General features: G+C 51.1%; 1 protein-coding gene across 2 annotated transcripts in view; it reads left to right on the top strand.

Annotated features, from left to right (window-relative positions):
• The window catches only part of hepacam2 (HEPACAM family member 2), a 168,349-nt gene that overhangs the window by 84,027 nt on the left and 63,007 nt on the right, over positions 1-21,315 (top strand). The window lies entirely within an intron of this gene.

The following is a 21,315-nucleotide window of genomic DNA, read 5'->3' as shown; positions in this document are numbered from 1 at the left end:
TACCTGAAAATTTACATCACAGGAACAGGTCTCCCGCCTAACTGGCCCCTGTTAGTGTTTATGCTCCACAAGCTCTCTCTCCCATCTTCATTCATCTCACTCTACCAACATGGCCTTCTATTCCCATCTCCCTCATGTAATTATCTAGTTTCTTTCTCCTGAAATGTAACTCTGCTGATTACTTCAAACATTCCATGCGATAGTGAGTCGGCATTCACATCACCCTCCTAAATTTCTTGCTGGATTTATTATTGGCTAATTCTATATTCAAGGATGAGCTTTTCAATCGCTCTCCCCGCCACCTTACAAAAAGTAGAAACAATGGGTGCGATTTAACCCCAAAAGAAAATTACATTTTGGGCACGTGTAGCGGGATTTTTTTTCGTGCCTGCAGCGCCAAGAATGACCCTGTAACCAGACGGGCCTCGGTCGGGAATGCCCCACTGTGGCCGCACTTCCCTCACTAAGCTCGTCAGTGCAGGAAGCCATTTTTAAACACCGCCCCAATCGCTCGATCCATTTGCACACCCCAACGCGGCCTCCGGACCCCCCACTGCCCCAATTTACCTTTTAGGGGGTCCTCGAGCCCCACCTCTTAAGGGGTGGGCACCCCCCGGCCCAATCCGGGGCACCTTGGCACTGCCAGCCTAGCACCCTGGCAGTGCCCATCATCCTGGCAGCACCAAGGTGTCTGGGTGCCAGTGGGAATACCAGGGTACCATCCTTCCCAGGGTACCATCTGGCCACCCAGGAGCCTCCAATGGCCTGTGAGACCCCTGAAGGTGCCATTACAACTGGACCACGTTTGTGTGGACCAGTCCTAAAAGGCGCCATGGCAAGGTCTCCCAGGAACGGGCATCAGTTCTTTGGCCTCAGGAAAATCGAGCACTGACATATTTAAATGAGTCTTAATGGCTCATTTAAATATGTTAATCAGTGAGGACAAGATCCAGATTGCGGCATCTCAAGAGATGTCATTAGATCATATGAGGCATTCAAATGTTGCAAAACACGTGAGAGGCCTCGTCACGTCACGGAGTCGGGCGTGATGAGGCCACTCGAAAACAATGAATCCATTATTGATGTCGCACCCTCTACCAGGCTATGAGTCTATTCTGAAATACACTATTGGAATTCTTTTGATAATCCATGGGGATTAAACGGGATTACAGCTGTGTATGGGCACTGGGATTGAGAAACACAATTAACCCATGCCCATTTGGTGTAATGCAGCCAAATCTACTTGTGTTGCCTGTTCGTTATCATAATTCCAGTCGTGATTAACATTAATTGTACACTTCAGCAGGGGGTCCATTATCATTACTGGTTAGCATTACTTAAAGCTACAGTGTACCTCTTAAAGGTGGAGGTGCATTGTAACTGAAATAGGCCTTGGGAGCCCATTGTGAGCGGAATCTGACCCTGGTAGCGAGAGAACAATTGCTGAACATGGGATGAGTAGCCACCTAAGTTTTCCAATGCTGCATTGGAGGTCTTGAAATGCAAAATGAAATGGTGGAGAACGCAGAAAAAAGGAGAGATGTTCTACCCGATATCCACTTGGAGACAGGTGATCCTCCAGGTACACGGTGCAAAAGCAGTGCGCAAATTGCCATGGAGGTCAGTGGCAAAAGTGCAGGCTCAAGAGCTGGATGCAGTGCAAAAGATTAATGATCTCACATGAGACATCAAGGTTAGTAAATATATTTTCAAATGTCTTATCCTACCATTAAACCAGTAACCGGGTCTGTTGCCCAAATCATCACATCAGATCACCCGATGTAGTCATCTGGGATGGCCACTTACAAAGGGAAACATGACCACTTACAAAGGGAAGTATGGCCACTTGCAAAGAAGCACGGAAAATATGGCCAATGCAGGATCCAGATGAACTCAGAGCTTAAGTGTATATTTGCTACTAGGTAACCAGACACTATTGAAACCCCCAGCCGATTTGCACTCTAATGGCCCATTTCCCCAGAACAAAAGATTTGTACTCGGGTCATCAGATACAGATACAGACTCATCGGCGCCACTCCCTTCACCCAGAAAGCCCAAACAGCCAAGGTCAATGACCGCTTAGGACACGCTGAGCCATTAAGGCACCCTCCTCTATATTGGCTAAAATCGAAGGCAGTAATCGAACCCTGCCGAATTATCGGGTCCAAAGCTAAGGACCGCCCAAAAGAGCGTGACAGCCCCGAAGGATGAATAGAGACACTGCCATGTGTTCAGTCTCTCTTGGCCTGGGCTCTCGGTCTCTCTTGGCCCCAACCTACGCTTAAAACCAAGTGCAGCATCATGACCAGAAACAAGTTTAAAACCAACGATCGCTACCAGACGGATGAGCCCAGCAGAAACGAAGTCACTTCTCCAGACTCAGCCACGCAAGATCAGAACAAAGGCCTTGTTCCTCTGCATAAAGCCGGGTGCCTGAAGTTAAGTACAGGTTGTTGTAGTGCTAGGTGTAATTTAGCTTGTAGTGTTTTATGTTGCATGTCGAAGTAATTCTTGTGTGTAAATAAACTATCATTGAACTTGAACTGACTAACTGGTTGTTTGGTCTTTGATCGATATCCGGTAAAACCTTGTGGTGGCGACTCTGAAAAGCAATATCATCATTAATAACTATCAGTATCCAGTTAAAAAGAGCAACATTATTGGCATCTCCGGTGGAAATTGGCAACATTATTGGTGACTGATGGGATTCGACCGAGAAGTGATTTTGTCACCCCGAGTGAACCCACAAAATGTTGAATTAAAAATCCAATTGGGAAAAGTGAAAGAAACCACAAGTGTAAGGCCGGTATCGATCAAATCTCCACAATTCGGAAGTGTGTATTAACCTGCATGCGTACTAACAGGGATATAAGGTAAACTCGTTAGATTTTGTTGTGTAAAACTATCGGGAGTATTGTGAACCGGAAAGTAACTTAGGCCATACTCGCTGTTCGAATGGCCGCCATATTCCCCCTATCACAAATTTACGATAGAGAAACAGAGATTACGGTAGGAAAAGAGATACTAGTAGCAATGGCAGCAAAGGCAATGGAACGCCTAATGATCCCGCAGGAACCCGAGGTCGCGGCAACCAGTAGAGCAGAGCAGTGCCCCGTATGGGAAGAGGAATTATGGAAGTATTTGAAGGGGAAAGGATGGCCCCTTTGGCCCGAATTTTGTTCAAATGAAGAGTCAGGTCCAGGTAGTATAGGACAAACCTGGTGGGATAACCTAACCGAGATACATAAAAAGAATGTAGGAAAAGTTCGTAAGCCGATGGCAATCGTGTCCTGTTTGGCACAATTGCGAGGCACAGAGGAAGTCGTGAGGACGTTCCGCACACAGCTTGTAGAGAAAGAGGAGAAGAGTGAAGGAAATTTTAGTGAATGTAAGAAAGTTAATGAGCAACTCCGAGAGCAGCTAGCAGCTAAAGACAAGGAGATGGCTGATGTCAAACGGGCACTCCAATCTTGTATAGTTCACCTAAGCAGCTACCAAGATACACAACGCGCAGTTTTGGTAAGAGAAGAGACAGAACAACAGGTAGAACAGTTAAAGAAACAATGCGCAGATTTGAAGGCAGCTTTACGAGCACTCCATCGTTCCACAATGGAAAAAAGGCAGAGTTCAGTAGATCAGGCCAAATGTAGGCAACAAATAGCCAAGTTACAGTCACTGCTCTCAGTGCATAACGGATTCAGAGACACCTTTGGACCGAATTTTGATCAGGAAAATGGCCCCGATTGACAGGAACTCAATGAAACTGCCCATAGATATGTAGAAGACACTGAGAATCAGAATAGTGCCCCCCAGGGCCCAAAAAGGAAAGCACCCGCACTACCGACTGCACAGGCAGCACACACCCCCATAATCCAAACACCACACAGCGCAAGTCACCGATTGATGGTGAGCCCGATTTTGTGTACACCAACCCACTAACTATCACACAATTGAAAGATGCGTGCGACAAAATAGAACCATTCCAACCCACAGCATTTCTTTGAGCGAATTAGACAACAGACAGTTAGGTACGGTCTGGACGAACCGGAGGAAGTGAAGCTGATAGTAATGAGCCTTGACCCATCTGTTAGCTCAGCATTATAAGACCCACAGAATGTAGGAGGAGGAAGCCTCCAGCAGATGAAGGCAGCTATTTTAGACGCGATTGAAAACAACAGAGGAGATTCTGTAGAAGGTTTGAACCGATGTAGACAAAAGAAGGAAGAGCACCCGACTGCATTCGCAGGCTGCCTTTGGATCCATTTCAAAGTGGTATTTGGGGAATTGAACTGCACAAACCTAGATAACGACAGCACAAATAGATGGGCTCGTACCTTCATCTGCCACGCCATAGAAGCAGGTCACAAAGCCTGTGTAAATTATGACCCCGCAGACGCCACACATAATGAAGTTTGGGTTTTAAAGAGACTCTCCAGAGCTTTGGAATAATCCCTACATAGAAAGGCACATCAGGAGAAGGCAGAAGTGAATATGAACCCAGTCAGGACTACTCAGGACCCCGCATGGGTAAATGAGGGCAGAAATGAAGGTCAGCACCCCAGAGAACAGGCACCACGAGGTTGCTATAATTGTGGACAAAAGGAACATTATGCTCGTGAATGCAACGCCCCCTCAAACCAGCAATCGAACGCCCCACCTAGGAACAATGTTAGGCCCATACATAGCATTAGCGTCCGATCAGATAATGCAGTGATTAATGGCACAGATTGACGGTGTTTGGACTCCCCAACTTGGGTCTGTGACACACTCTGGGACAAATCAGGCAGACCAGTAGTCACAGGCACAGTCCGGGGACATCCAATAGAGTTCCTTTGGGACACAGGAGGGTCCCGCACCACTTTAAACTCCACCACAATGTTTCAGCGCGACAAATGGCCCACCACAGACACCATCACTCTTAGTGGATTTACAGGACATGTACAGCAGGGATACATTACGGCCCCCCGTAGATATTCAACTCGGAAACATAAAAACCAAGCACCCCATTGTTTTAGTTGATTTGCCGCAAACAGCAGAGCACATTTTAGGAATCGACTTCATGAGCTCACACAACCTTTCCTTTGACCCCGTGAATAAGTGTGTTTGGAAAATGGCCAGAACAGCAAGAGCCCCCGCCACGCTCACAGTAGGAGACTACGAACACACAATATGCTCAGTGGGAGATTATTGGTTTAACCCACAAGCGATTACCAAAAATAAGACGAATAGAGAAGTCCTAAGGAATCATAAAACATCCTTCACCCAGCATAAGCACGATTGTGGAAAAATTCCAGGAACAGTCACCATTTATTACAGGTCCCGCTCCCAAGCCCCAGAAGCAATACGCTTTCCCACAGCAAGCCGAGGGCAAGATTGCAAAAGTAATACAAAGCTTGCTTGATCAAGATGTAATTCGGCCCGTAGGCTCAACAAACAATGCCCCAATTTGGCCCGTAAGAAAACAGACGGTTCACGGAGACTAACCATAGATTACAGAGAACTCAATAAAGTAACCCCATTAGTAGCCCCCACCATTACCACGAGTCCCGAAACAATGCTAAAGCAGGGAGTACATGCTCAGTACTTTACTGTGCTGGACATTAGCAATGGCTTTTGGTCCATTCCTTTCGGTAAGGCTTGCCAATACAAATTTATGTTCACGTTCCAAGGACAGCAGTATACATGGAATTGCCTCCTGCAAGGTTTCCACAACTCCCCCTCCATTTTTCACCGACAATTGGCCAACGGGCTATCCAAATTCTCCCAACCCGAATGACTCATTCAGTACGTGGATGACTTACTCCTACAAACTGACACAAATGAAGAGCACGTTAAGCTTCTTTCCGAATTACTAGGTCTCCTACAATCAATTGGATGTAAAGTTAACCCGAAAAAAGCCCAGATCTTAAAAGAAAAGGTCCTTTACTTAGGCCCCGTTATCACATGCAGGAAAAGAGAGATGGACCAGAAACAGATTGAATCGATAGTTAAATTGCCCTTTCCCCACAATGTCACTACATTCCGGTCATTTTTAGGATTAGTTGGGTATTGTGGGAACCATATAGATGGTTTTGCCACAAACGCAGCCCCACTTTCCGAGCTCCTTAAAAAGAACATCTCATGGGAATGGATTCCACAGCACACGGACGCCATTGATGCATTAAAATGCATCCTAGGTAAAGCCCCTGCTTTGCAGGTACCAGACCCACACTCTCCATATGCCACAGAAGTAGTGACCACCGACCGAACCCTATCGGCTGTACTACTCCAAGAAAGACATGATCGTTTAGGCCCTGTAGCCTACGCCTACGAGTTTTGGATCCCGTGGAGCAAGGATTTTCAGCCTGTGAATGGCACTTGCTCGCAGTCTTTTGGGCAGTTCAATATTTTGCATATATCACAGGCCTCAACCCTGTAACAATTTTAACCGAGCACACCCCAACGCAGCTACTGTTAGATGGTAGGTTAAAAGACGGTTCAGTTAGCCAGATCAGAGCAGCTCGCTGAACACTGTTATTACAAGGAAGGGACATCACAGTTAAACGGACAAAGACCCACACATTTTTAGCAGACAATTTACAGTATGAAGGAACCCTACATGAGTGCCAGATCATTGCAGCCAAATACCACACAGGACCCTTTATTCCAAAATCGCTACACCCACGTGTAGGTAGTAAAGCACAGAATCCCCCGACCACGGATAACTCTTAAAAAATTTATGTAGATGGTTTCTCCATCATTGATAATGGAAATAGAATAATAGGATGCGATATTTATGTGGAAGACGCGCTGTGACGCGCATTAGAGGAGATATCGCTAAAATTTCCAGGTCAGTTAAGATTGCAGGAAGCCGAATTGGCAACAATTGCATATATAGTGCATCACCCAGATTCTTTCCCGACCCCCGCAGATATATATTCGGACAGTTTATAAGTCTGTAACAGTTTGACGGAATTCCTGCCCCTGTCGGAATCTAGATGATTTATATTCGGTGACGGTAAACCCCTACCCTCAGCCCCATTATTGAAGCACATTCATGAAACAGCTGAAGACCGCACATATGGCAGAATAAAAGTCAGAAGCCATCATCGTTCGTCCCCACCTGGTAACGTAAAGGCAGATGCCCTAGCAAAGGCAGGATCACAACACAGTCGCTTTTGGCATAGCATAGCGAATGGAGCTGCATACAGTGAGACAAGAGGTACAGGTGGTTAGCATCCAGGGCAGATAGCAAGAATAGTGAATGTGTCAGCTCACCAGAGGGTAAAGTTGCACATGGGCACTTCTGCAGAGGATTGGTGCAAGAACTTTGTGACCTGGGGCGAAATTCTCCGACCCCCAGCGGGGGCCGCACCGAGCGGCGAGCCCCCTGCGGCGATTCTCCGGCCCGCGATGTGCCGAAGTCCCGCCGCTGGCAGGCCTCTCCCGCCGCTGAGGTTTGAACCACCTCTGGTGGCGGCGGGATCAGCGGCGCGAGCGAGCCCCCGGGGTCCTGGGGGGGGGGGGGCGTGGGGCGATCGGACCCCGGGGGGTGCCCCCACGGTGGCCAGGCCCGTGATCGGCGGGCGGGTCAGTGCCATGGGGACACACTTTCCCTTCCGCCACCGCCACAGCCTCCACCATGGCAGACGCGGAAGAGAATCACCACCGGCGCATGCGCAAACCGGCGAAGGCCTTTCGGCCAGCCCCGGCGCCGGGCTGCGGGCGTCAAAGGCCGCTGGTGCCGGTTTTGGCGCCAGTCGGCGTGGTGCCAACCGCTCCGGCGCAGGCCTAGCCCCTCAATGTGAGGGCTTGGCCCCCAAAGGTGCGGAGAATTCCGCACCTTTGGGGAGGCCCGACGCCAGAGTGGTTGGCGCCACTCCACTACACCGGGACCCCCCGCCCCGCCGGGTAGGGGAGAATCCCGCCTCAGATCACAGAAGTACATGAAATAGAAAATGGGAGCAAGAGTGTGCCATTCATCCCTTCGGGCTTGCTCCGCCATTCATTATGATCATGGCTGATCATCCAATTCAATAGCCTGATCCTGTCTTTCCCTGCCCCCCCATATCCTTTTATCTTCTTTTCCCCAAATGCTATATCTAACTGCTTCTTGAAAACATAAAATGTTTTGGCCTCACCTACTTTCTGTGGTAGCAAATTCCACAGACTGACCATTCTTTGGATGAAGACATTTCTCCTGGTCTCAATCCAAAATGGTCAACCACGTATCTCAGACTATGACCCCTGGTCTGAAGATCTCCACCATCGGGAACATCCTTCTTACAGCTACCCTGTCTTGTCCTGTTAGAATTTTTTAGGTTTCTATGAGATTCCCCCCCTCATTCTTCTGAACTCCCAACGAATATAATCCTAACCGAATCAATCTCTCCTCATATGTCAGTCCTTCCATCTCAGGAATCAGTCTGGCAAAACTTCTCCGCACTCCCTCTACAGAAAGAACATCCTTCCTCAGATAAGGAGACCAAAACTGCACACAATGTTTCAGGTGTGGCCTCACTAAGGCCCTGTACAATTGCAGCAAGACATCCCTGCTCATGTACTTGAATCCTTTTGCTATAAAGGCCAGCATACCATTTGCCTTCTTTACCGCCTGCTGCACCTGCATGTTTACCTTCAGTGACTGGTGTACAAGGACACCCAGGTCTCGTTGCACATTCCTCTCTCTTAATTTATGGCCATTCAGATAATCTGCCTTCCTGTTTTTGCTATCAAAGTGGACAACATGGGCAGCACTGTAGCATACTGGTTAGCACAGTTGCTTTACAGCTCCAGGGTCCCAGGTTCGATTCCCAGCTTGCGTCATTGTCTGTGTGAAGTCTGCACGTTCTCCCCGTGTGTGCGTGGGTTTCCTCCGGGTGCTCTGGTTTCCTCCCACAGTCCAAAGATGTGCAGATTAGGGGGATTGGCAATTCTAAATTGCCCTTAGTGTCCAAAAAGGTTAGGTGGGGTTATGGGATAAAGGGGATAGGGTGGAGGCGTGGCTTAAGTAGGGTGCTCTTTCCAAGGGCCGGTGCAGTCTCGATGGGCTGAATGGCCTCCTTCTGCACTGTAAATTCTATGATTTATCCAAATTATACTGTATTTGCCGTTCAAGACACTTAACTTGTCCAAATCACTGAAGGATCTCTGCATCTTCCTCACAGCTCCCGCACCGCCCCCCCACCCCCACCTCTGTCAACTTGTTCAAATCACTGAAAGATCTCTGCATTCCCTTCACAGCTCCCGATACCCCCACCTCTGATGTGCATCCTGGGGATACAACTAGATGTTGATGTGTTGGATATGCTGGGTCTGCGAGGACTGTGTTTACCATAGCAGTGAGAGAGACAGGCTTCTAACACTTGGAGAAATGCAACTCTATTTTATTGAACTCTTAACTATTAAACATACTTTAACTGTGGGTTGACACTATGCTGAGTTGACTGGAGACCTGAGGCTAACCTGACCAGACTATCTTACTACCACATGGTGGATGTTTGAGTTGTTGCTCACAGGCTCTGGCTGTCTCAGAGGCTGCATCCCAAGAGAGCGGGAAAACTAGTGTCCTCTGGCTTTATAATAGCCGTGTCCTGTCTGGTGATAGGTTGCTGTAGAACATAGAACAGTACAGCACAGAACAGGCCCTTCGGCCCTCAATGTTGTGCCGAGCCATGATCACCCTACTCAAACCCACGTATCCACCCTATACCCGTAACCCAACAACTCCCCCCTTAACCTTACTTTTATTAGGACACTACGGGCAATTTAGCATGGCCAATCCACCTAACCCGCACATTTTTGGACTGTGGGAGGAAACCGGAGCACCCGGAGGAAACCCACGCACACAGGGGGAGGACGTGCAGACTCCACACAGACAGTGACCCAGCCGGGAATCGAACCTGGGACCCTGGAGCTGTGAAGCATTTATGCTAACCACCATGCTACCCTGCTGTGTTCTGTGTGTTCATTAGCCAATCAATCAATGTCTGTCTGTGCACCATCATATACTTGTGTGTATATTATGACAGCTGTAGAGCATGAAAGATCATGCAGATTGAGGGACAATGAAAGACACTGGGGGGTACGGGATGGAGGTGGTGGTGGTGGGGGCTCACTTCCTGTAGCTGAGGGGAATAGGAATGCCAAATGTTCACTATTGCAACATGTAACACCTGATACACGTGAAGCCTCTATCATGTTAATCTTCACAGCAGGCCTGCCTGCACCCGGACACAGTGGTCCAAGATCAAACACCCTCGATGCACACTCCGTTCAAAGGATGGGTGTGAGCGCGCTGTCAGAAGAAAGATAGGAGGCAGATTTTCGTAGAAACTGAAGAGCACCAGAGCTTTCCTCATAGCGAGTTAACGTCACTATCCTGCTTTGTATATTGACCCACTGATAGTGCCAACACAGGCCCATCACCCTGGGGTAATGTTACACAGACCCTTGGAGGGTGGCACAGGGTGGCCGGGGAGGGGGCAGTGGGATGGGGGGGGTGATTTTGGGGGAGGGATAGATTGGGAGGAAGGTGGGAAATCGGAAGGAATGGGGGAGAGGAGGGATTGGGGAAAGACGGAAATGTGGGGAAGGGGAGGAACAAAGGGAAATAGTGGGGGGACATTTAGCTGATGGACATAGCTGCATCGTATGTGAATCCGGTGAGGATGAGGGCCTCCCTAGTCCTCCAGGGGTGTTGGACCCTTGTCGCGGCCTGTCCTCCATGATCCTGCTCCTCCCCCAGCTCCCCCATGGGTCGACATCCAGCTGCTCCTGGTCTGCCTTCTCCTCAGATGAGGCTACATGTCCTTCTTCCTCCTCCTCTAGCACATCACCTCACTACTAGAACATAGAACATAGAACGATACAGCGCAATACAGGCCCTTCGGCCCACGATGTTGCACCGACATGGGAAGTCAAAAACTAAAGGCCATCTAACCTACACTATGCCATTATGCCACTGTGCCAGGTTGTGCAGGGCACAGCAGATCCCCACTAAGCACAAACCCTCTGGGGTGTTGATGGAACCATCAATTCACCAGACACGTGTTTCCAATGTGAATCTAGGCTTTAATCGACTTACTACAGAGCCAGCCTGTTACCTGTCGATGAACTTGTAGTGACCCAGGCTGACTCTGGACACGGGTATTTATACAGCTGCACTAGGGGGAGGAGTCGTGGGCGGAGCCAAGGGTGGAGCCCAGTACAAGTTCTGGATGTGCTCCCAGCGCTACTCCCCCTAATGGTAGGATAGCGCTACTGCGCTTACAAAGACAGTGTGAATTAACATATATACAACTATATTACATTGACCACATTCAGCCCCTTCAAAAAAATCAAGTCCGGCGTGGGTGGTGGTCTACTCTATAAAGTCAGTCTGTCCGGCGGTCGGATTGTCCGCTGAGATCTGCGGAGCACCGGGGTTGCAGCCTCTTGCGGTGGCTGGATGGGTGTAGTGTGCTGGGGTACGATGGGGGACTGCAGGGAGGGTTGTATCCAGGCTTCATACTCTACTGGTTCGACCGGAGACTGGGGGCGCTGTGGGCTGGCCAGTGTGGGGGCGTGGAACTGGTGGAGCGAGCTCGTGGGCTCGGGAGCGCAAGGGGGTGGAGGCATGGGGTGTAGGGTGAGAGGTCCTTCTGTGGGGGTAGAGGGGACGCTGGATCCGGCGGGTGCCAGATCCCGGAGGGATACAGTGTCCTGACGGCCGTCAGGGAACTCGACGAACTGACCGGAGGGTCAGTAGGACGGTCTTCCAGACCGTCGCGTTCTCCCTTTCCACCTGCCCGTTCCCCCTGGGGTTGTAGCTGGTAGTCCTGCTCGAGGCAATGCCCTTTTCGAGCAGGTACTGACGCAGCTCGTCACTCATGAAGGACGAACCCCAGTCGCTGTGTACGTAGCTGGGGAAACCAAACAGGGTGAAGGTGCTATGCAGGGCCCTAATGACTGTGTGGGAGGTCATGTCGGGGCACGGGATAGCGAATGGGAAACGGGAGAACTTGATTACGACGTTTAAGAAGTAAACGTTCTTGTTAGTTGAGGGGGTGGCACTTTGAAATCAATCGCGAGGCGTTCAAAGGGCCTAGAAGCCTTGACCAGGTGGGCCCTGTCTGGTCTATAGAAGTGCGGTTTGCACTCCGCACAGATCGGGCAGTCCCTGGTGACCGATTTTACCTACTCGTTGGAGAAAGGCAGGTTTCGAGCCCTGATGTAGTGGGCGAGCCGGGTGACCCCCGGGTGGCAGAGGTCATTTTAATTGATCGATCTGCGCGCAGGCGCATGTCTCGCGGGATAGGGCATCCGGAGGCTCGTTGAGCTTCCCGAGTCGATATTTCATATCGTAATTGTAGGTGGAGAGTTCGATCCTCCACCTCAGGATTTTATCGTTTTTTATTTTGCCCCTTTGCGAGTTGTCGAACATGAAGGCAACCGATCTTTGGTCGGTGATGAGGGTGAACCTCCTACCTGCGAGGTAGTGCCTCCAGTGACGGATAGCCTCCGCAATGGCTTGTGCTTCTTTCTCAACTGAAGGGTGTCGGACTTCTGAAGCGTCGAGGGTACGGGAGAAAAATGCAACGGGTCTCCCTGCCTGATTTAACGTGGCTGCAAGAGCTACCTCTGAGGCGTCGCTCTCTACCTGAAATGGGGTGGATTCATCCACCGCCCGCATGGCCGCTTTGGCGATGTCCTCCTTGATTCCGTCGAAGGCCTGGCGTGCCTTGGCTGACAGGGGAAATCGTGAGGTCCTAAAGAGTGGGCGGGCTTTGTCCGCATATTGAGGGACCCACTGGGCGTAGTAGGAAAAAAATCCCAAGCACCGTTTGAGGACCTTGGGACAATGAGGGGAGGGGGAGTTCTAAGAGGGGCGCATACGGTCCGGGTCGGGGCCCAGGACTCGGTTTTCCACGACATAGCTGAGGATGGCTAGACTGGATGTGCGGAAAACGCATTTCACCTTGTTGTATGTGAGGTTCAGTTTCTGGAGAAAACGGTGGAGGTTGGCGTCGTGGTCCTGCTGGTCATAGCCGCAGATGGTGACATTGTCTAAGTACGGAAACGTGGCCCGCAGCCCATACTGGTCCACCATTCGGTCCATTGCTCGTTGGAACACCGAGACCCCATTAGTGACGCCGAAAGGGACCCGGATTGGGAGCTGGTGGTATGCAGACTTCAGATCCACAGTGGAAAAGAGCCGGTACTGGGCGATCTGGTTTACCATGTCTGCAGTCCTGGGGAGGGGATACGCATCGAGGAGCGTAAATCTATTTATAGTCTGACTGTAGTCGACCACCATACAGAATTTTTCCCCGGTCTTAAAGACTACCACCTGAGCTCTCCAGGGACTATTGCTGGCCTCTATAACCCCCTCGCTGAGACCTCTGCTCTGACAAATACCCTATCCTGCAGGCTATACCACCTGTTACGAGTGGCTACGGGTTTACAGTCCTTAGTGAGATTGGCAAATAGAGGAGGGGGGGGGGCAATTCGCAGTGTAGCGAGGCTGCAGATCGTGAGTGGGGGCAGGGGCCCTCCGAAGCTGAGGGTGAGGCTCTTAAGGTTGCATTGGAAGTCTAGGCCTAATAAGAGTGGCGCGCAGAGTTCGGGCAAAACGTAGAGTTTGAATTTCGAGTAACTAGCGCCTCGGATTGTGAGTGTCGCGGCGGTGCGCCCCTGGATCTGGACCGAGTGGGAGCCTGAAGCGAGCGAGATAGTTTGCCGCATAGGGAAAATGGGGAGCGAACAGCGTCTTACCAGGTCTGGGTGTATGAAGCTCTCTGTGCTCCCAGAGTCGAAGAGGCATGGCGTTTTGTACCCGTTGATATGGACCTCTGCCATCGAGTTTCGTAGATTCTTTGGTCGTGATTGGTCCAGGGTGACCGCGCTGAGTTGCGGGAAGTCGGCGGCCCGATCAGCTGTGCTGGAGTGGCCCCGTGATGACTGCCCTCGGAGTTCATAGTTTAATTCGAATTCCTCCGCTGAGTTGTCCGAGCGCGGAGATGCCGATCGGGCCCGTGGATCGCACGTGGTGGGCGGCGAGGAGGATGGTGTCCAAGATGGCAGCCCCCATGAGTCGTACGTGGCGGGTGGCGAGGAAGATGGCGTCCAAGATGGCGGCCCCCATGAGTCGCATGTGGCCGGCCGCGTGGTGGAAGTTTTCCAAGGTGGCGGCCCCCATGAATCGCATGTGGCTGAAAGGGACGGAGTAGGGCATAGGCCGCAGCGTTTCGGGCCCCGCGGAGCTGCGAGTGAGGGGAGCGATTACTGCGAGTCGCTGGGGAGTTGGAAGCTGGGGCCCTTTTTGCGAGGCACATTCTAGCGTAATGCCCTTTTCGCCTGCAGCTGCTGCAGGTCGCGTTGCGGGCCGGGCAGTGCTGCCGCGGGTGCTGATTCTGGCCGCAGAAATGGCAGGCTGGAGCAGCATAGTGGCTGGCTGGAGCAGCATAGTGACTGGCTGGGGCAGCATAGTGGCTGGCTGGGGCAGCATGGTGGCTGGGCATCCGCGTAGCACAGGTCTGGGGGAGTCGCTGGTCGGGGGCCCATGATTGGGTCGCGGGGTCCGCGGGGAATGAGTTAAGGCTGTGGAAGGAGACCTCCATCGTGGTAGCAGCTTCCACACTCGTTTCTAAGTCCTGGGCCCCTTTTTCCAGCAGTCGTTGGCGCACATAGTTAGACCTGAGGCCCACTACAAAAACATTGCGTACCGCCAATTCCCTGTGTTCAGCCGCGGTAACCGCTTGGTAATTACAGTCATTGGACAGATTATTAAGTTCTCTTAGGAATTCGGTGAGTGATTCCGTAGGCCGCTGACGGCAAGTCGTGAACACATGGCGGGCGTAAACTTCATTAATGGGCCTTACGTACATTTTTTCGAGAACTGCTAGCGCCGCAGTATATGAACTGGCCGAATTTAGTTGCGTCGAGATTCTGTGGCTCACCCTCGCGTGCAGTAGACTTTGCTTCTGATTCTCTGTAGTTTCGGCTGTGCTCGCTTCGGCTAGGTAGGCCTTGAAGCACCGGATCCAGTGGGAGAAGATTTCTTTAGCCTCTGCATCCTGCGAGTTGAGTTCCAGGCGTCCAGGCTTGAGGGCCAATTCCATAATCGATCTTTACTGTTCTTAAGTCGATTAAATTGATGGAACCATCAATTCACCAGACACGTGTTTCCGGTGTGAATCTAGGCTTTAATCGACTTACTTCAGAGCCAGCCTGTTACCTGTCGATGAACTCGTAGTGACCCAGGCTGACTCTGGACACGGGTATTTATACAGCTGCACTAGGGGGAGGGATCGTGGGCGGAGCCAAGGGTGGAGCCCAGTACAAGTTCCTGAGTGCTCCCAGCACTACACCCGCTAGTGGTAGGATAGCGCTACTGCGCTTACAAAGACAGTGTGAATGATCATATATACAACTATATTACATTCACCACAGGTGTGTACTGCAATGCTCCACCAGAACGGTCCAGGCAACAGAACTGCATTTTGAGCAGCCTGTTCAGGGACATCACGGGTGGCAATATGGGCCTGTTTATCTCGGTCTCTGCGTCGGTCTCTGACCATCGCACGGGTGTATCAGTGAAGACCTCAGCAGGTATCCCTTGTCCCCAAGAGCCAATATGTCATCCTTGGGTGGTCCTCAAAGATGCTGGGGATCTCCGAATGCCCCAGGATGTAGCTCTCATGCACACTTCCTGAGTAGCAGACACACAGGTCCATGATACTGAGGTGGTGGTGGCATACAATCTGAACACTCTGGGTGTGAAACCCCTTTCTGTTGAAAAAGGACACTCCCTGATGCCCCAGCGTGTGTAGGGCGACATATGTGCCATCTATTGGCCTCTGGATTTGGGCCATTCCAGCCATGGCATCTTCGTTGGCCTGGTCCAGGTTGAAGGTGATAAAGTCTGAAGCCTGGGCATACAGAGCAACCCTGACCTCTTACACCTGTGGGCTGTAGAATAAGAAATGCCACACAGGTTCCTGCTCGAACCATGTAATGAACCGGTGACATAAAAAGTTCCGTGCAGCGAGGACTTGACACAGGTGCTGCATTGCCTTACTCCCGAGACGGAGTTCTTCCGGCACATGCTGCCTGTCACCTCTTCGAAAGACCGACAATGCCCACACATCTTGGGTCGTCGCTGCCCCCCCCCGGTTCCTCCCCAGCCTAATGGACGGCCGGGTCATCATGGTGTGCAGCGGCCGCCTTGCACGTGGGGTGCCGCCCCCTACCTGCGCCGTTGCTGCTGCCTCCTTCTCCGGCATTACCCGTCTCGGCTGCCATCTGCAACGCGAGGGCAGCTGCTGCGAGACTGACACGACCGTCCATTTTGATATCTGTAAGAAATTGAAGAAGTAGAATCAGCTAGGGCTTCCATCCCGAGACGCTCAATCTCCACACGCTCCCCCGCCACACACCCTTACTATGATAATAATAATAATAACCACTTATTGTCACAAGTAGGCTTCAATGAAGTTACTGTGAAAAGCCCCTAATCGCCACATTCCGGCGCCTGTTCGGGGAGGCTGGTATGGGAATTGAACGCGCACTGCTGCCTTGTTCTGTATTACAAGCCAGCTATTTAGCCCACTGTGCTAAACCAGCCCATGACTGTCTCGCCTTCTAACAGAGCGCCATCCAGCGAGCCAGATGTGCAGGCAAACCTTGCTCTGCACGCTCACCCCTCGGCCATATCAGGGGCCCCTAGACCCAGACCTCTGCTGGGAACATTAGGGAGACTGTGCTCAGTTTCCCTTCCCTGATCTGCACACTTACCCTTTGGTCACAGTGCTGAAGCCCTGCTATCTCCTGTTTTAGTGTTTGCAGCTGCCTCAATGGTGCTAATGCTTCGAGAGTTCAGGCACACTGTCCAGGCTTCAAAGTTTCTTTGAGATGCTATGCACGAATCATCCTCTGAGACTTGGCACATGTACTCTGGAGGAGGCACTTGAGAGTTGAGAATATTTTGTTTATTAAATGGTCGACAGTAACAAAGATTTGAAAATCAACTATGTAACATTCCCCATATCATACTAACCATTAAACAACAAGGAAACGTCACCATTTGATATTGGTACCAATACAAAGCTATATCAGCTCATTGTCACAAACAACACCAAACACGCGTGACTGGATTCTCCGGTCCCCCAGCTGCGCGTTTCTTGGCATTGTGCCGTTCGTTGGTGACGGGATTCCATACTCCCGCCGCTGGTCAATGGGATTTCCCATTAAAGCCACCCCACGCTGCCGCCTGGAAACCCACGGGCGGGGATGCACTGCCAGCGGGAACAGGGAATGGTAATGGCTGGAGAATTCCGGCCATGGAATCAGCCCTCAATGGCAGGTTCCTCAACAGAAATGGAGGATAAGTCTGAGAATATGTTATCATGTTCCGAACTTTGTCGTAGAAATGACCTGTCCATCCATGTGTGACTTGTTCCACGTATCAGTGCCGTTCTCTGTCCAGGAGCCACTGCTGTGCTGGCCCTGCCACATGACCCAATCTCACCGGAACCAAATCCTGTCATCCACATATTCCACTGGCGCTCAAGGTGTAGTTGAACATCCTTGACTTCCAGCGTGTTTAACCCACCGTGATGTGCCAGTTACATGCAGCACTCACCACACCAGCAACAAAAGCATCAACAATCTGCAAAAGCATTTCTTCACCAGCGTCATCAGGTGACTCATTTGGAACAATGTCGTGCACCAGGTCCCGCAGCATCGTCTTGCTTCAAAAAATTGCCCTTCTTTCCAGCTACAGAAAAGGATGGAAACAGCAGCAGCAGCCTCCAGGCATCTGTAGCCACCAGCAGGAGTAAGCAGCAAACATAATCTGCAAATATTTTGATTTATTGACAGTATTAATAATACAAAAGACAATACAATTAGGACACCAATCACTTGGCACCCAGCATAAAATACAAGCAGATCATCATACGAAATGACAAAGCAAAATACAGAAGGAGTAATAAAAAAACAGTAGTAAGACAAACCCAAACTGGCAAAAAAATAAACTGCAGTAACACGGTACCTATCATATAAATCCCCCCACCCCCCCACCCCGCCCCCGCCGGCAAACATAGACCAAACACAGGGAAACGAGGAACACCAGCGATCTGCACGGTTCCCAGAACGGGAGCAACAGATGGCTACTGAATACAACAAGTCACTGGTAGTCCATGAAAATGTCCCGACGCAACCTCTGGACTGCGCAGTCGTGCCGGGCCATCGTCCCTGCTCTCCTGCAGTATTGGCATCAGAGCTTCCGCTGCCACCCAGTCCGGGGACCGGGCCACAAGAACAAAAGAAGTATTGATAGGTCCATAGATCCAAAACAGAACATGCAGTCAAATGCCAACACACAAAATAGGCCTTCAAAGATATCTGCAAGCTGCTCGAGCAAGCCCTCCTGCATCTTCAGCCCGGTTCCAGGCCTGCCAAAATCCTTCCCTCACCGCACTCCAGGTAAAAGAGGCCTTCTTTCTTCCTTCCTTTCACCCCAAAAGCAGCAGGCAAGCCCAAGGGGAAGAGGCAGCAGGCACACACCAACAGCAAGTACACAGAAGAGCAGCTGCAGCCTCCAGGCATGTGTAGCCGCCAGCAGCAGCAGCAGCAAACACAACCTACAGAATTTTAAGCTCAAACAATTAAACTAAAGCAAATAAACTTGGGGACCAATTAAAAGGGCTGCTCCTAATATGAGCACTACCCAAACATAGAATTTACAGTGCAGAAGGAGGCCATTTGGCCTATATCCCCACAACCCAGTAACCCCACCTCACCTTTTTGAACACTATGGGCAATTTAGCATGGCCAATCCACCTAACCTGCACATCATTGGACTGTGGGAGGAAACCGGAGCACCCGGAGGAAACCCACGCAGACACAGGGAGAACATGCACACTCTGCAGAGACAGTGACTCAAGCTGGGAATCAAACCTGGGACCCTGGAGCTGTGAAGCAACTGTGCTAACCACTGTGCTACCATGCTGCCCACCGGAAAACACAAACGGAACAAAGATCAACTTACAAACATCAAATCAATATTTGATTAAGAGAGTCGATAAAGCAATCCAGCCCCTGCAGTGCCCACTGGGCACGATAAACCACGATGGTGGCCTTGAGCACATTGTTCTCCCTCTCCAGGGACACCTGGCCACGCAAATAGCCGCGCAAGAGGGGCAGACGATCTTTTGGTCGCCCGCTGCCTGGATCTGTTAATGATGTTCAGGTCCAGAAGCAGGTTTATGAGGAGGTATACCTCCTGCCCAAACCCTCTCCCCACCGGGTCCGCATAGATGAGGACCCTGGGGCTGAAATGCATACAAAACTTCAAATAAAATTAACAAAATAACGGAAAAGGGGGTGCAGCCGAGAACACTTAACATAGATATGGTGCTCAGATTCCATGAGCCCGCAAAAAGTGCAGACATCAGGGGAGTCCGTGAACCAGTGCAAATGGTGATTGCATGGTACTGCTGCATGCAGCTCACTCCACCCAGTTCCCCAAGATCGAGGGGGAGGACATCTCTATAGAGGGACCCCCAGTGGATGACAACAAGGCATGCCATGGCATGTCTGAGTGAGGGCAAAGAGGTGAAGGGTGTGCAGCAGCAGCCCCTACAGGAACCCCTCCACGCAGTGTGAAAAGGCACGGAGGCGGCTAGGATTGTGGGGCACAGACTCCCGAGGGGGTTTTGGGGCCTGGGGCCAATATGGAATTCTGCCCGAGCAGGGGTCCGTTCAGACAAGGGTCCACTGCACACCTGCACTCCCATCTGTGTCACTGTGTTCGAGCAGGACCATTTTGATGTCTCGGGTGGCATTAGCCGCGTGCCGGGCCCTCACCCCTGTGTGTTGAGCCTATTTGTGGGGTGTCATCCAGCCCACTCCTCTGCCACCCAGCATGCCCCTGATCTTGGTCACCCTGGCAACCACAGGCCCGCTCCGCCAGCCACCTGAAAGGGTATTTGCCGTGGTGCGGTTTCTTGAACAGCGGCTCCCTTACGATTGCCACTACTCCTGACGGGGAAGAGCTGTGGCATGAGGCAACTATGGTCCAGAATTTCAGAAGGTCCTGGTACAATATCAGGAGCGCCTGAAAGGAGTTGCAAAGTCTCCTCAGGTCAATAAACAGGAGCTGCACGTCATAATTCAAGCTGTGCACCTGGCGGAAGAAATATGTCGCCATGGCACACCATCGTGGATGGGGCTCGACATAGAGGTATTGCTGCAGGGTCTGAAGGCAAAAGGTCGCCATCTGGGTACGGAGGTGCACCAGCACCTGACTGCCCTTCCTAATTGGGGGACTCAGAACCTCCGCAGCGACCCAGTGCAGTCTTTTGTTCCAGAAGAATTGAACGAGCATTCCCTGGAGAGTCGTAACAAAGGGAGAGGGGTCAAAGTGACCAGCCGGTACCATAACAAGGAGGCAATCAGCCTGTTCATGATGAGAACTCAGCCCCAATAAGACAGCATTCGGAGCAAATCTGTCCACCGTTCCAAGCGAGCGGTGACCTTAGCCTCCAGATCCTACCAGTTTGCCGGACAGGATTCCTCAGCCGGGCAAACATGTGCGCTTCTGGCTTCTATTGAGTAAATAGTCAAGAGTTCTGCTTCTTTCCAAAGACACCTTTATTTTCCTTGAACACACTCTATACAAAAACTCTATCACCACAAGTGCCACCTGCAACTCCTTTACATATCAGTGTCAATTATTGGATACTTAACATCAATTTGACATGCAATTAGAATGTCTCTTAACTCAGTCCTAACAAAAGATGGACTCCCAAGTCGAGGATGTTGGTCCTGCTCCAGCTTCTCTGGGAGGGGTCCTCTACCACGGTCTGACCAGGAGTCTAGAACACTTGGTCCAGTTGTCTGACAGAGGTCGCGGCAGAGTTCCTCGACATCTTGCCCTCGGGGTTGTGGTTGGGCAAGGATAATCCTCTGGCCTGGGGGTCACTCGCTGTACCACTGCCACCTTTCAGGGCCTGATGACAATTCGTCGATGGGCTGGATATCTCTCTGGTGACGTCGGGACAAGGTATAACCGTGACACCCACGCCGGTTATTGGTGGCGGGGCTCTTACGGCCCACGTAGTGAGGCGTAGCACTGGCTAACTTCTGTTTAGTTTTCCGCTTAGCCTTCCGGCTGGTCAGATGCGACTTCACCCCTCCGTGTTGGCAGCCATGGTGGCAACACATATCAGGTGGGCCTCCCCTGATGGGTGTGCAGTTGTAGGTACAACGGAGGAAGAGAAGTGGCGGTGCGGCTGCGAACGACTTGGTGGCATCTAATGTACCCCACCGCCATACATGCATGGCACTGCA

The sequence above is a fragment of the Scyliorhinus canicula genome, chromosome 5, assembly GCF_902713615.1.
Source record: "Scyliorhinus canicula chromosome 5, sScyCan1.1, whole genome shotgun sequence".
Taxonomy (NCBI): Eukaryota; Metazoa; Chordata; class Chondrichthyes; order Carcharhiniformes; family Scyliorhinidae; genus Scyliorhinus; species Scyliorhinus canicula.
This window is presented reverse-complemented; position numbering and strand designations above follow the sequence as displayed.